We start from the raw sequence: 12682 nt of genomic DNA on the forward strand, positions 1-12682 counted from the left end.
GTGTACTTCTGTAGCAGCTGTCTATAAAATCTTTGAAGTTTTAGAAGAGATGAATTTCTAATCTTAAAAACAAATATAAAATAAAATAATAGGAAATGAATGAAAAGGGATAAGAGAAGTACACTTTCTTTGCAAAGCATTTTTAGAAAAGATGTGGATTTTAGGATAAGTGCCATCATAAAAAGTAATGAATACAAGCAATTGAGACTTGACTGATGCCAAGTTACCAGCTGCTTTCAGAAAGTTACTGACTACTCCTTGAGGTGGAGGAGCAGAAACTGCTATGATTAGTGGTGAAAAAGCAGTTTGAGCTAGGGAAATAAATAGTGTTGCTGGGCATTTTGTCATTTTCTTATGGCCAATTCTTCCTTTTCTTTCTTTTTTTTTTTTTTTCCCCATTGCTAATTAGTGACCATTATCTAGCAGTGCATTGTGCTGGGAAACTTAATTCCGCCAAATTTAGTAAGTAATGAGACCAGAAACCCAACATATACCAATCATTCTGTGAATCAGGAGACTGAAGGGCTGATGATGTTTAAGTGTTTAGCAGCACCTGGACTGTCTCCTTTGTGCCTCGTGTCTGGTCAAGTAAGGATTAGTAGAAGCATATAGAGTTAGATTATAACTGCGAACTTTCAAAGAAGAATGCAAATAATTATTTCTAAGGAGTGATGCCAATTAGAAGTAGGAATGGCTTTCTTGGAGTCGTGAAACTGCCTTTTCTGGGAATTAGTCAAGGCGAGACTAGGCAAGGAGTTATGTGGATGCCCCCGCCGAGAATGGCAGACCTTTACTAGAAATGAACCACTTGGCCTGGGATCCTTTTCCCAGCTCATCACATCTCTGCTCTTACCGTATGCTAAGTGTGTTATGTGGGTTGTAAGGGTTTCCCTCTGCATCACAGTATTCCTTTCTAGGGTGCACAGGAGGAAAACAAAGCACCTAGTATGTTGCTGCAAAAATAGGGGGCTTTCCAATCAACAGGGCATGGGATGATCCTTCTGGCCCTTTGTAATTTGACTTGTTCCTTCAGTGCCCTGGCATAGGATAGCAATCTAACTGTGCCTTCTTACCTTGAGAAATGGGAGCCAGTGCTTGTTTTTTTCTCTCCATTAACATCAGCTGCAAAATTAGATACTGCATCTGATATACACATGGGCAAACGTATTGGAGAGCAAAATGAACTGTGGCCTTTCAGCACCTTGCCCTTCCTTGGGACACAGAGAAGTAAACACAGTCGTTAAAGACTCAGCACCATTACCACATAGTGAACCTTTACTCACTGTTCCCACCTATTGTTATTTGAAAGATCCCATTTCCTGTTTTGAGTAACTGTTGCCAATGGACAGGATTCAGATCTCATTCACATGAGTGTAACTCTAGTAGCTTTGGAATATCAGCGGGGGAAAGGAAATAAAAAGCAAGGGACGGATGAAGTAATGCTGAGTTTCAGCTGAAGTGTTGTGTTCAGTTCCAGTCAGTGTCAAAACTTAGCCCATGTCATGGGAAGTTGTGAATTGCTGTGTAAGACTTGACACTGACCCATCAATATAGTCACATTATTTTCATTATTGCTACTGTGGTCTAGGATGATGGCAGTAATAAGATAAGGAGATGTACTCTGTAAGTATCTGAGATGAATGAGTATATACTTATACATATATAAACATGTAATGTCTAGTTAATGGTTCATAGAAACTTCTTGGCTCCTCTCTATAAGACTGTAAAGTTCTAAGAAATATATAAATGACTGTGTAAAAAGAGAGTTTATATCTTAGCCTAGTGAAAATTAAAAAATAGCAACCTACAAAAAACAGCCCTTGTTCAAGCTGTGGGAGAAAGGATTTATTGTCTGAATGCTATAATGAGGAAACAGAAACACAGAGGTAATTGGAGGATCACACCCACAGAGATACCTCTCAGCTCTCAGTTAGTCACCTTTCTCTGCAGGGAAATTTATTGGAAATATAAATGCCTATAAAATGTCGTGAATCCTTGGCTAGTATTATCTCTGGGTCTCAGTTCCCTAACAATACAAAGAGGATACTGCTTTCTTTCTTCAGTCTATGCCAAATGTAAGCTTTGGCCCAAAATTACAAATAGAGATTATGACAGAGCCAAGAAATGAACTCAGATCTTCTGAGTCCTAATCCAAGCTTGTTATCATAAGCTCATCTTTCATTTGCTTTTGAATAACAACCAAAGTGTTAACCCTATTCCTATACGTTTACAACCTGATGGAGTTCTTATCTATGGTGGTCATTTCATTTCCTGCTGGCAATTTCACAAGCTTTTCAAAGCCTCCCCCCAGCCCCCTCCCTCTTTTTTTTTTTTCTTTTCTTTTTTTTTTTTTTTTTTTTCCAGGAGATAAGCCGTTTCCTTCAAGATATCTCCAGGAAAGCTAGCCTGTCTTCTTTGGAAATGAATGCTATGTGATTTTTACCTGGTGGTGAAATCATCTATTAGCATTTTTTAATTACATGGTCTTCTTTGTCTTTCTTTCCCACTGTTTGTGTTTAATCCTTCTCCCTGAAAAATTTGCAGACCTTTTTTAGAGATTTCCTAGATGATTTTTGCCAAATACAATGTTTTGCTTTAAATGAGCACATTTAGAGTTCAAATGCTCTAGGCTACTTGCTGTTTTCAAGGGGCAAACAATTAAGTTAATATGCATGCATAAAAGCCAAAATCCTTTCTCCTGCAGTATACAAAATTAATTTGTGTGAGGATTTTTAATCTCATTTGGCATTAATTTTAAATCATGGATTTCAGATGCATGATGGAAATTAAAAATTAGATTTTTTGAAACAACATTGCTTTGTTGCTTCAACTTGAGGGAGAAAGTCCTCAATCAGGTGATCTTTTCAGTAACAGTTGATTCAATATAAAATCGCACTTTCATTCTAAAGAATGCTGACGGTTCTTTGAGAAAAATAGTTTCGAGATAATTGTACCTAAAAGGACTAAATTTAATTTGAAAAGAACTACTGTCTCATTTTAAATTATTAAGAATGTCTTCCCTAATGCAGAGCTTTTAAAAATTTATCTGTTTTTTGGGGGGGTCTTGTCCACCTGAAATCTAATTCATCAACATAAATTTGGAAATGCTTTGATCCAAAACATTACACCCATGAAGTGAATTAGCTACCTATACAGCAAATGTGTGTTGCTCCAATGGAGCTAAACATTTATATACAGATGACCCAAACTGTATGGTCATTAAGGGAATTGAAATGCAATGCCTTCGGAAGCTGGGAAAAAGGGTTTTTTTACTTATGTAGTTATTATGCATTCTTTATATTGTGATAACACCTAAAGGCCACAGCAGTGCTGAATCCTATTGAGCTACATGTGGCAGGAGCACAGCAAATAATAGACCCCATCCTAAAAAGCTTAGTTAAACATAGCTTTAATTAAGGCTGATTGGTCCCTTTACAAGAGCCTAAATATTTCATGATACAGTGCGTTAATTATGACTGCACCCTTCTCTCTTTAATCAATAGCTGATGACTGGGATATCATTACAGGCAAAAATGTAATATGACATTTTCCTGGGATTTAGAGTTGTTCCAACTTGGCTAAGTTGCATAGCAGTGTGAATGAAAAGGAGGAGTGGGAAGGCACTGCCTACTCAAAAGGTGGGGATGTTATGTGTCACTGGCTATGAGTGCTTAGATGTTGATGAGAACATCTAGACTCATTATTTGGAAGCCTCATGGTACTGGCCAATCTGTACAGACAGATGTATCCAAACAGGCAATCGCTTGCATGGTTTCAAAAAAGACAAATAATAATAATAATAATAATAATAATAATAATAATAAAATAAAATAAAAATAAAAAGGCAAAATGGAGCTTTGGTGCTCCCAGTTTACAAACTAGAAGGTCTGGAAATTTGTCTATACAGAGATTAACGCTGTAGTTAGATTCTTCAGTGGAACTGTTTCCTGTTAACTGACACGTGGTATCTGTGTCCAGATCAACAGATGGTTTTTGCTTTGCAGTGACTCAGTATTGCTACATGGTGAGAATGTCCTCTGAAGTATGAGCTTTGGGTGTTTCTATCCTTTGCTTTTTTGTGCTATTGCTGGGCCCAAAGCATTGCAGAATTGCTCTCCAGCTTTTTTTCCTGGTGTTTGTGGTGTTAGTTTTTAGCTATGTAGGCAGCAACTGTGGAAAAGGCCATGTTTCTTTTAGAGAGATTATCTCATAATTTGAAAGATGATATGCCTCAACATGATCACAAGGGAAAGAAGTCATAGAAGGAAAAAGAATAGCTGGTCAGAACATCATGGAAATCTGCCTGAAAAGAGCAGAACAAAAATGTTTTAAGGTGACTTCTTGTTTGAAAGATGGTAAAAAAAGTTCTTATCTGAGTGTTTAAAGTCCCCTGCACACAATGGTGCTTGTATGCAGATAGTTAAAATACCATCAGTTCCCTGCGTCCACAGGTTCAGGGGATGTGATATCTCTGTACATATATAAAGTATTGCACACTGCTGTAGATTCTGCTTTGTCGATTAAAATGACATAAAAATTGAAAAATTCAAAAAGATGCAATTAAATGTAAATTAGCTCTCCTGAAGTTTTTTTGGGAAATAGAAACACTGCTTGCTCAAGTAATTCTTTTAAGCCAGTTGCTTTCAATCTCCCCAGATCCCTGTGGAATGAAAAGATGAGTCTTGTGGCATGCTTGGAAGGTTAATGAATGTGGACTCTGGATATAGTCTCAGGATGAAAGATATCTAGCTGAAAATGTGTTACGGAAAGAGTTTAAAAGAGAGGGCAGTCGCCTGAGCACTTATGTGACTTATAACAATAGCTTTACTCAGAAAAATAAAAATTACTTTTTTTTTTTTTTTTTTTTTTTTTTGTTAGCCAATGCCTACACTATCGAAATATAGTACTATGAATATCAGCCACATGTATCTCCTGCAAACAGTACGTTCAGGTGCAAAAAGCTTGATTCATGAAATCCTGCATTATAAGACAGCTGCATTCAGCAGTAAGCCCAGTGAGGTTGTGGATGCTCCCTCCCTGGAAGCATTCAAGGCCAGGCTGGATGGGGTTTTGAGCAACCTAGTCTAGAGGGAGGTGCCCCTGCATATAGCAGTGGGATTGGAACTAGATGGTCTTAAAGGTCAGACCATTCTATGATTCTATGATAATAGCTCTCGTATCTGAACAATTCTTGGTGTACCTTCACACAGGAAGCCCAGCACTAGTAGCTTAGTTTGTATATTGCCAAAGGGCAGGATACTTGCAGCAACCTCTTCAACTGGAATAAATGTTTTCACTTGTCTAATCAAGGAGGGAGGTCTTCGCCACAACTGTTATTTAACCCTCACAGTGCACCCCATGATCTAAATAGTGCCCTGCAATACAGCCCTTCTACCTCAAACTATCAGCCAAACCAGAATCCTTTCCACTCCATTTGGTTATTTCCTATAGCATTTCAGCATTGCTTTATTTTTTTTCAAGTTTGCCACACATCCACATATCCAATATCCACCCTTCAGTCTTGATATGTTGAATGTTCATTCTCATACAGTAAGACAGAGTTGGATTAATACACAATATATGTAATTCCTCTCGCCATCATAATCTCAGTGGATGTCCTCTTATTTCAGTACAACTGCAATAGTACAGACCACTTATATAAAATCTCTGGAGCAACAATCACTTTGTGAAATGACCTTTTTTGTGAAATTTCAATATGATGGCAACATTTAGCACGGTATGTAATTATTTTTAAAATGCCCTCTTTCCCTAGTGCCTCAAAAGTTCTGCATGTGCCTAACTACATTTGACACTCATGCAACTCTAAAACATTTAACAATATTTAGTTTTAATTTTAAGACTTTTTTTTTTATCCTGGAGGCATATGAATAGGTCAAAATCTGAGTTCCACCAGAAAAATAGGCAACTGCTGCCTTTTTATGTTTGAAAAAATCTTAAAGTGCAACCAAGGAGCCTTTCACTGACTCAAAAATTGGAAGTTCAAACTCAAAAACATTGAGTTTGAACTCAATAACATGACAATGTTATTTTAAAAATACTGGCTTTTGGAACAGTACAATGAATGTTAAGAAGCCTGACAAATAATATTTAAGAATTTATGTGTTGGGTGTAGTTTTTCTATTACGTATTGTCATGGTTTTATCATCATGCTAGGTATTTTACTGCAGTTCTTCTGAAATCCTTGGATATATTTTCAGATTTTAATAGAATTTCAATCAAATTAAAAATACAGAGTTATGATCCTTCTGCTAGCTCCCATAGAAACTCCTCCGGTGCCTAATTTAGATTTCATTAGGCTAACATGATATCATTAATTAGACATTTCACTGATAAGAGAATAGATTTTCTCTTATCAATAGATTTTCTCAAGAGAACTGCGACAGATCTAATTTTCCTGAACTTCATGAAAATATTTGAACTGATATTTCCATTCCTGACCTTGGCACAAGAAGTAGAAATGTAATAATGAAATATACTGATGGTTTGATGGTTGGAGATATTGCCAATACAGAGATGGATTGTACTGTAATATCACAGAAAAAGAATGGCCTTGAGGGCTGGGGTAATGTCAATGGAAAGAAAAAAAAATAATACAAAATTTGGGATCATGCACTTATGTACCAACACCAAGAATTGATTTTGCACTGCGGGAGTTCATCAGTTAATCTTGACAAAAGAACAAACAGGCCATTTAACCATGATCATGAGATCACCTGATCATGAGATCACCTGGCTCACTGAAGGACTTTCATCCAGTAGCAAGACGGTAAATGAGATCATGGGATGCAATAGGAATTTCCAGGAATATATGCTAATTTTCAAAGTTCTCAGTTGGATCATGTCTGAAGTATTGTACTTAGCTGTGTTGCTTCATGTTTAGGAAATAGGTTGCCTGTGAAAGAATGCGGAGAAGCAAGACGCATGACATACAGAAAGTCTGCTGTAAGACACAGAAAATAAAAAAAAAAAAAATGCTCATTTAACCAAAAGACGGCCACTTGAGAGGGCATATATTTATTCTGTGAATGAAGTGGAAAAAAAAAAAAACAACCCACAAACAACGCTGGAAGAGAACCATTTAATAAGCACAGCATAGGCAAAAGAAAAGATTATAGAAAGGCATAGACTGGATATTCTGCTGTTTTATGATTTTGGTTTTTATTGAGAAAAAGATATGTATGAACTCTTGCAATAGGAATTGTGGATCAAAAATCCCATTAATTATTACAAAGAACTAAGGGTGGCCTTACTGGATAAAGCCAATTGTCTATCAAGTTCCACATTCTGCCTCCAATGACGATAAAATTTATACGGAAATGAAAGAAGTTCAAGTTCAGATCTTCTAGTAATGATTGTATTAGATTTGCACTGTCCTTTTAAAACTCACAGGGGCAAAAGTTTGGTGACAGTAGTTTCAAATAGGAGACTGTGTAAGCCTAGCCACTTTCTGCAGTCAGTTGCCCTTAAATTGCCCTACCATTTCCCTAGTGATTTTAGATGCTGTATCTGTGCCCTACAAGTTCTCTATATAGACCTGTTGTTTGTGAATTTATGTAATCCCTTATTTATTTAGTTTATTTTTACTGACAGTTGTCTTTTGTCTATGATGATAGACACTGTATCTGGAATAGGTCCCTTCCAAACATCACCTGTGTTACAGCTCTGAGCAGAAATAAGTATCTACACTTGCTGGACTCCTGTGATTGCTTATGCCAGTCTTTGCATAATAAAAATTCTCAGATATGTGACCTTTTACTGTTAAGATATGTTTAGCTTGTTAAGAGCAAAATATTGTGTATCTGTAGCATAGAAACTAGTTCTCTGATTATATCACATTCTTAAGTCATCAAGCAATATCTGAAACAAATATGTATTCACTCATTTTCTAAGATTCATAGCAGGCATATTTCAGGCTTCAAACAGGCTTTTGCCTTTTGAAGTGAACAGTTCACTAGAACTGTTAGTAAAATTCTCAATTTCAAGTTCTGTCAAAAAGCAATGACCAGTGATGACTGTTCAGCATTTGCATGTTATACAGCACAGGAAAGGAGGATGAGTTTCACGTAATTTTATAGAATTGTTGTTTAAAAGACAGTCAAGATTGCCCTTGCAGAGTTACAGACAGTGGGGCTGAAGGTAGATCTGAGCTGGCACTTACTCACCTCCAACACACCTTAATTTTCAGACTCTTGTGGGAGTCTAGCTCTGTCTAGCATGTTGTCTTCAACAGGACTGCTGGTTGTTAAGGGTGAATGTTCTGCATTATCGCTGGCATTCTTCCTTTACCTGCCAGGTGTCCTTGGATGTCACATTTCCTGTGATAATTTGTGTTTATTCAACTTTACTTTTAAAGCGATGACTCATTCTTTGTGTGTTTAAGGTAGTCATAAAGAACTCAGGAACCATCTCTCTGGGAACTCCCAAATACTTGTTCAAAACTTGATCTCTCCTCTCCTCTCCTCTCCTCTCCTCTCCTCTCCTCTCCTCTCCTCTCCTCTCCTCTCCTCTCCTCTCCTCTCCTCTCCTCTCCTCTCCTCTCCTCTCCTCTCCTCTCCTCTCCTCTCCTCTCCTCTCCTCTCCTCCCTCATTCATTCCTTTATCTGTTTAACTTTTCCTAAATGAGATTTACTTTTCTCTTTGGTCTATAATATATCGTTTTCCTAAAACTGAAACTATGAATACTTTGATAAATAAGTAGAAAGGTTGTCCACTTTCACTTTTGTTAAGTATCTTTTGTAGCAATTGTTTTAACAAGAAGTATATTGAATTTATCACACTGTTTCACAACAGACATTTATGAAGATTATAGTACCTAGTCCACAGTCCTTTACTGTTCAGAACTGCAAACACGTCACTCCTGTTAAGAGCTATGTATGATGATTGATGAATGTTTTATGGCTAAAAGGGAAAAAGTTTAAAGTGCAGAGCACGAAACAGCTTAGAAGGGCAATGAGAGCAGGAAAGTCTGTTTCATAAATGATATCATTTTGTAGCATTGAGTAAACATTAACAATATGTAGTGTTAAGTGTAGAATTCATGAAAAATTACTACTATATTATTTTTTCCCTTGAAGTACTTGAATTAATAGAACTTCAAGTTGAATAAATATGATTCCTTCTCTACATTCTGAAAGGAACATATTAAATGAAGATAATTGTACTGGAATAATATACCCTATTAAAGTGTTATTAGTCATATTTCTGTGGAAGATTGCACTGTGTTACTGTCAACAGTGTTTAAATCAACAGTATGTCTCAGGCCATTCTTCTGCAGAACTCATGAATTTCTGATTTCCTTCGACCTTCAGCAATTTTCACTATTCCAAGTATAATTTAAATGAAGGATCTTAGAGATTTTCTTCACTGAGTCCCAGAAGGGTACTTGATTGATACATAATTTTGGATTTACCCACAATTAAGTGCTAGATTTGGAGGAAATTATGACCGATATATATGACCTCAGATCACAGTCACATCAGGAACTGAGCCAAGGGAATGTTTCAGCTAAATACGATATGCACTTGTTTGTTAGAGAGTCTCATAAACTCTGCATGTAAACTGAGAGGGATCAAGACTGTTTCTGAGTTTTCAAGTTTCAACAGTGCAACCTAGTTGTATTCTGACTTCGTAGTAGTACCTGCATGCCCTATATTAGTTTGGTTTGGCTAGGAAATTAGCCTTGGCAAATGGATTAAAGAAGGAAGCTCAATGCTACATAAAGTCCTAGTTAGAATGCTCAAGAATTGGGAAATACTGTAGGTACAGTGGAAGGTGAGCTCCTACTAGCCCCACAGGAAGCAGATTACGTTCTTACAAGGGTTGCCTTATGATCATAATGGTTGTGAAAGTCACTAAGGAAGGCAAGACTTCTGCACAGGTAAATCTAGGAAAACAATCAGGTATTGTAGGTGTCACGAAACAAATACAAAAGTATTTGCTGAATCACAGAACTGTGTAGATTGGCAAGGTCCTCTTGAGATTGCCTAGTCCAAACCCCATGCTCAAGCAGGTTCATCTGGAGCAGGTTGCACAGGCTCATATTCTTTCACATGTTCTGCATATCTCTGCAGATGGAGACTTCAAAATCTCTATGAGAAATCTGTGCCAGTCCTTGACTGCCCTTAGAATTAAAGTGTTCAGATTGAATTTGATGTTATTTACTTTGTGCCTATTGCCTCCTGTCCTGTCACTGTCCTCTACTTAGAAGAGCCTGGCTCCCTCTTTGTTGCATGCCATCAGGTATGTATACAAATTGATGAGGCCCCTCTGAGCCTTCACTTCTCCAGGTTGAAAAATGATAGCTCTTTCTGCATATCTTTGTATTAAAGATGTTCCCTTTCACCAGTCATCTTCATGACCCTGAAATCCAAATCCAAAAATATCTACAGGGCTTGGAAAGACTCCTGTAAGACCTCTAAGAGGGCATGTATCCCATACTACTTCACTATAAAATACAGATATATATTCATATATGAAAGAAAAACACCAACAAACAAAACAGTGAGGATAAATACAGAGGAAAAGCACAATCTTTGTAAAACATCTGAGAAATGCATCTTCACAGGACACACATGCTTGAAATTCCTTGAAGACTTTATAGTTATATAATACATTGAAGTCTTCAGGCATGGAGAATATTAGGAAATGCATAATTTCACTACAGTCAGATTAGGATATACTCTCAATATGGTTCATTTTCTCTATTCATTTTTGTGATTCATAAGGCTTTGTTTTTCTCCCCTCCTGGCTATTACTTCTGTGGCTGTTAGATCATTTTTAGAATGAGTTTTGAAGACATCTTTCTGAAATACTTTTTTATCAGAGTTTCTGTGTCTTTCTTTAGTTCCAGGAACTTTTTTCCTATCCACTCTGTTTTATTTTACACAGTTTCTGTGCAACTTCTGTATTTTTTCCTTATTTTAAATGTTGCAATACATAGCAAGAAGAAAAAAATACCAGAAAATTATTTAATAATTCTCTCTACGTGTCTTTGATATACATATTCCACCAAAAGCTTGTTCATTTTATAGGAAATTCATTTTGCATGCCTAAAATGAATTTTCAGAATATTTAATTTGAGAACTTGAGTCTATTAAAATGCATTACAGCAGCATCACAAATGTTTCCTATTGGAAAAATACTTGTCCTTTTGAAAATATAACTTGTATTATCTTCCCAGCTTTACAACTTATGAATATTGTTAGTTGCTACTGTACCTCATAGTAAGTAATGTCCTGTAACACAAAAATTTAAGCCATTTATCTGAAAAACTCCAAATGCCTTCTACATCCCTAGGTCCTTGGGTCAGTCCAGCCAGAGATGAAGCTGAGAGCTGCAGGAAGTAACAAGCAGGATAGGAATTTATCTCTTCCTGGCAATTGCTGCTTCCAATTGAGCATGCTAAACCAGAGCTCTGGATCTCTACTTCTGTAAGAAATATAACATCAGGGTTGTAACTTGTCAGTTCCAAGATGGAGGCTTCATGTATGATGGAGGCCCATTAAAAAATGAGCACTTTTGAAAAGAATGCATGCTAATGGAGGATTTGTAATCATAAAATTGATATGGTGCCAATGGTAGATAAAAATATATTTGCTCATGTTGAATATAACGCAGAGTAAGCTGACACCAAACGTTCATGTATTAAATGTTAGGTCCCAGAAAATTGAAACACTAGTTTTGAAATAGCAAAATGTGGATAATAAGAAATATGAGTTCCTTTCATTAAACTTTAAGTGCTAAAACACTGGGGATTTGTGTTTTCCAGTCTATCTGAGCAACTATAAGATACATGTAAAATTCACATACATGTGTGTGTGTGTGTTCATTTATGAAATTGCAATTCTCAGGCAGAAAGTTTTGTCAGACAATGCAGTCGTGCACTGCAATCTCTTGATAAGAGACCAGATACAGAATAGGAAGTTCTGCAGCAGAGCTGAAATTATGTTCATATTTTATTCAATGGTTATACATTTTGAGAAAGAAACGTGGCTTCTCAAATTTAGTGTTAAGCTATGAATAGATTGTGAGCCTTTGTCCTGCACTTCAAGATCACTATCTAGTTAAAATCACCTGAGTATAATGGTGCTCAGCAAGGACTGCTACCGAAATGCAGCCCGTGTAGCAGTTAAACCCTGAAATAATATTGTAGAAATACCTTTCCTAACATGCCAGGCTATTTGAAAGTGTTAGGGTCTGATTGTCATAGGTACAACACAGGGGTTAGTTAAGCTTCTTCAATGTGAAATCACAGAAGCACTACTCTGAGTTAAGTAGTTTTTGGCAGATGGTGGAACAAGATAACTATTTTTTTCTACTAGGAGACAGAAACGCTATTTGCAAGAGCACAGACAACCATGTTGCTTTAGCAGCAAAATTACAAAATCTACTGTTTTAGTGGTCTGGAATTGTAAAATACTGCTTGTGTCACAAGGAAGATAACAGTGAAATAACGTAGAGTTCTGAGGTTTCTTAGGATATGTTGCATTTGACACTGAATTGTAAATTCCTAGCCACTGCAGTAGCTTTTCAAAGAAGTTTAATTTTTCACACATTAAAAAAAAAAAAAAAAGATGCATTTTGATGTCAAAGTAGAATGCTTGAGGCCTTACTGTGTTGTTGCAGTGCCTGATGCAGGAAATTGTCTTGAATTTTATTTTAA

The sequence above is a fragment of the Meleagris gallopavo genome, chromosome 6 (assembly GCF_905368555.1).
Source record: "Meleagris gallopavo chromosome 6, MGAL_WU_HG_1.1, whole genome shotgun sequence".
Lineage (NCBI taxonomy): Eukaryota > Metazoa > Chordata > Aves > Galliformes > Phasianidae > Meleagris > Meleagris gallopavo.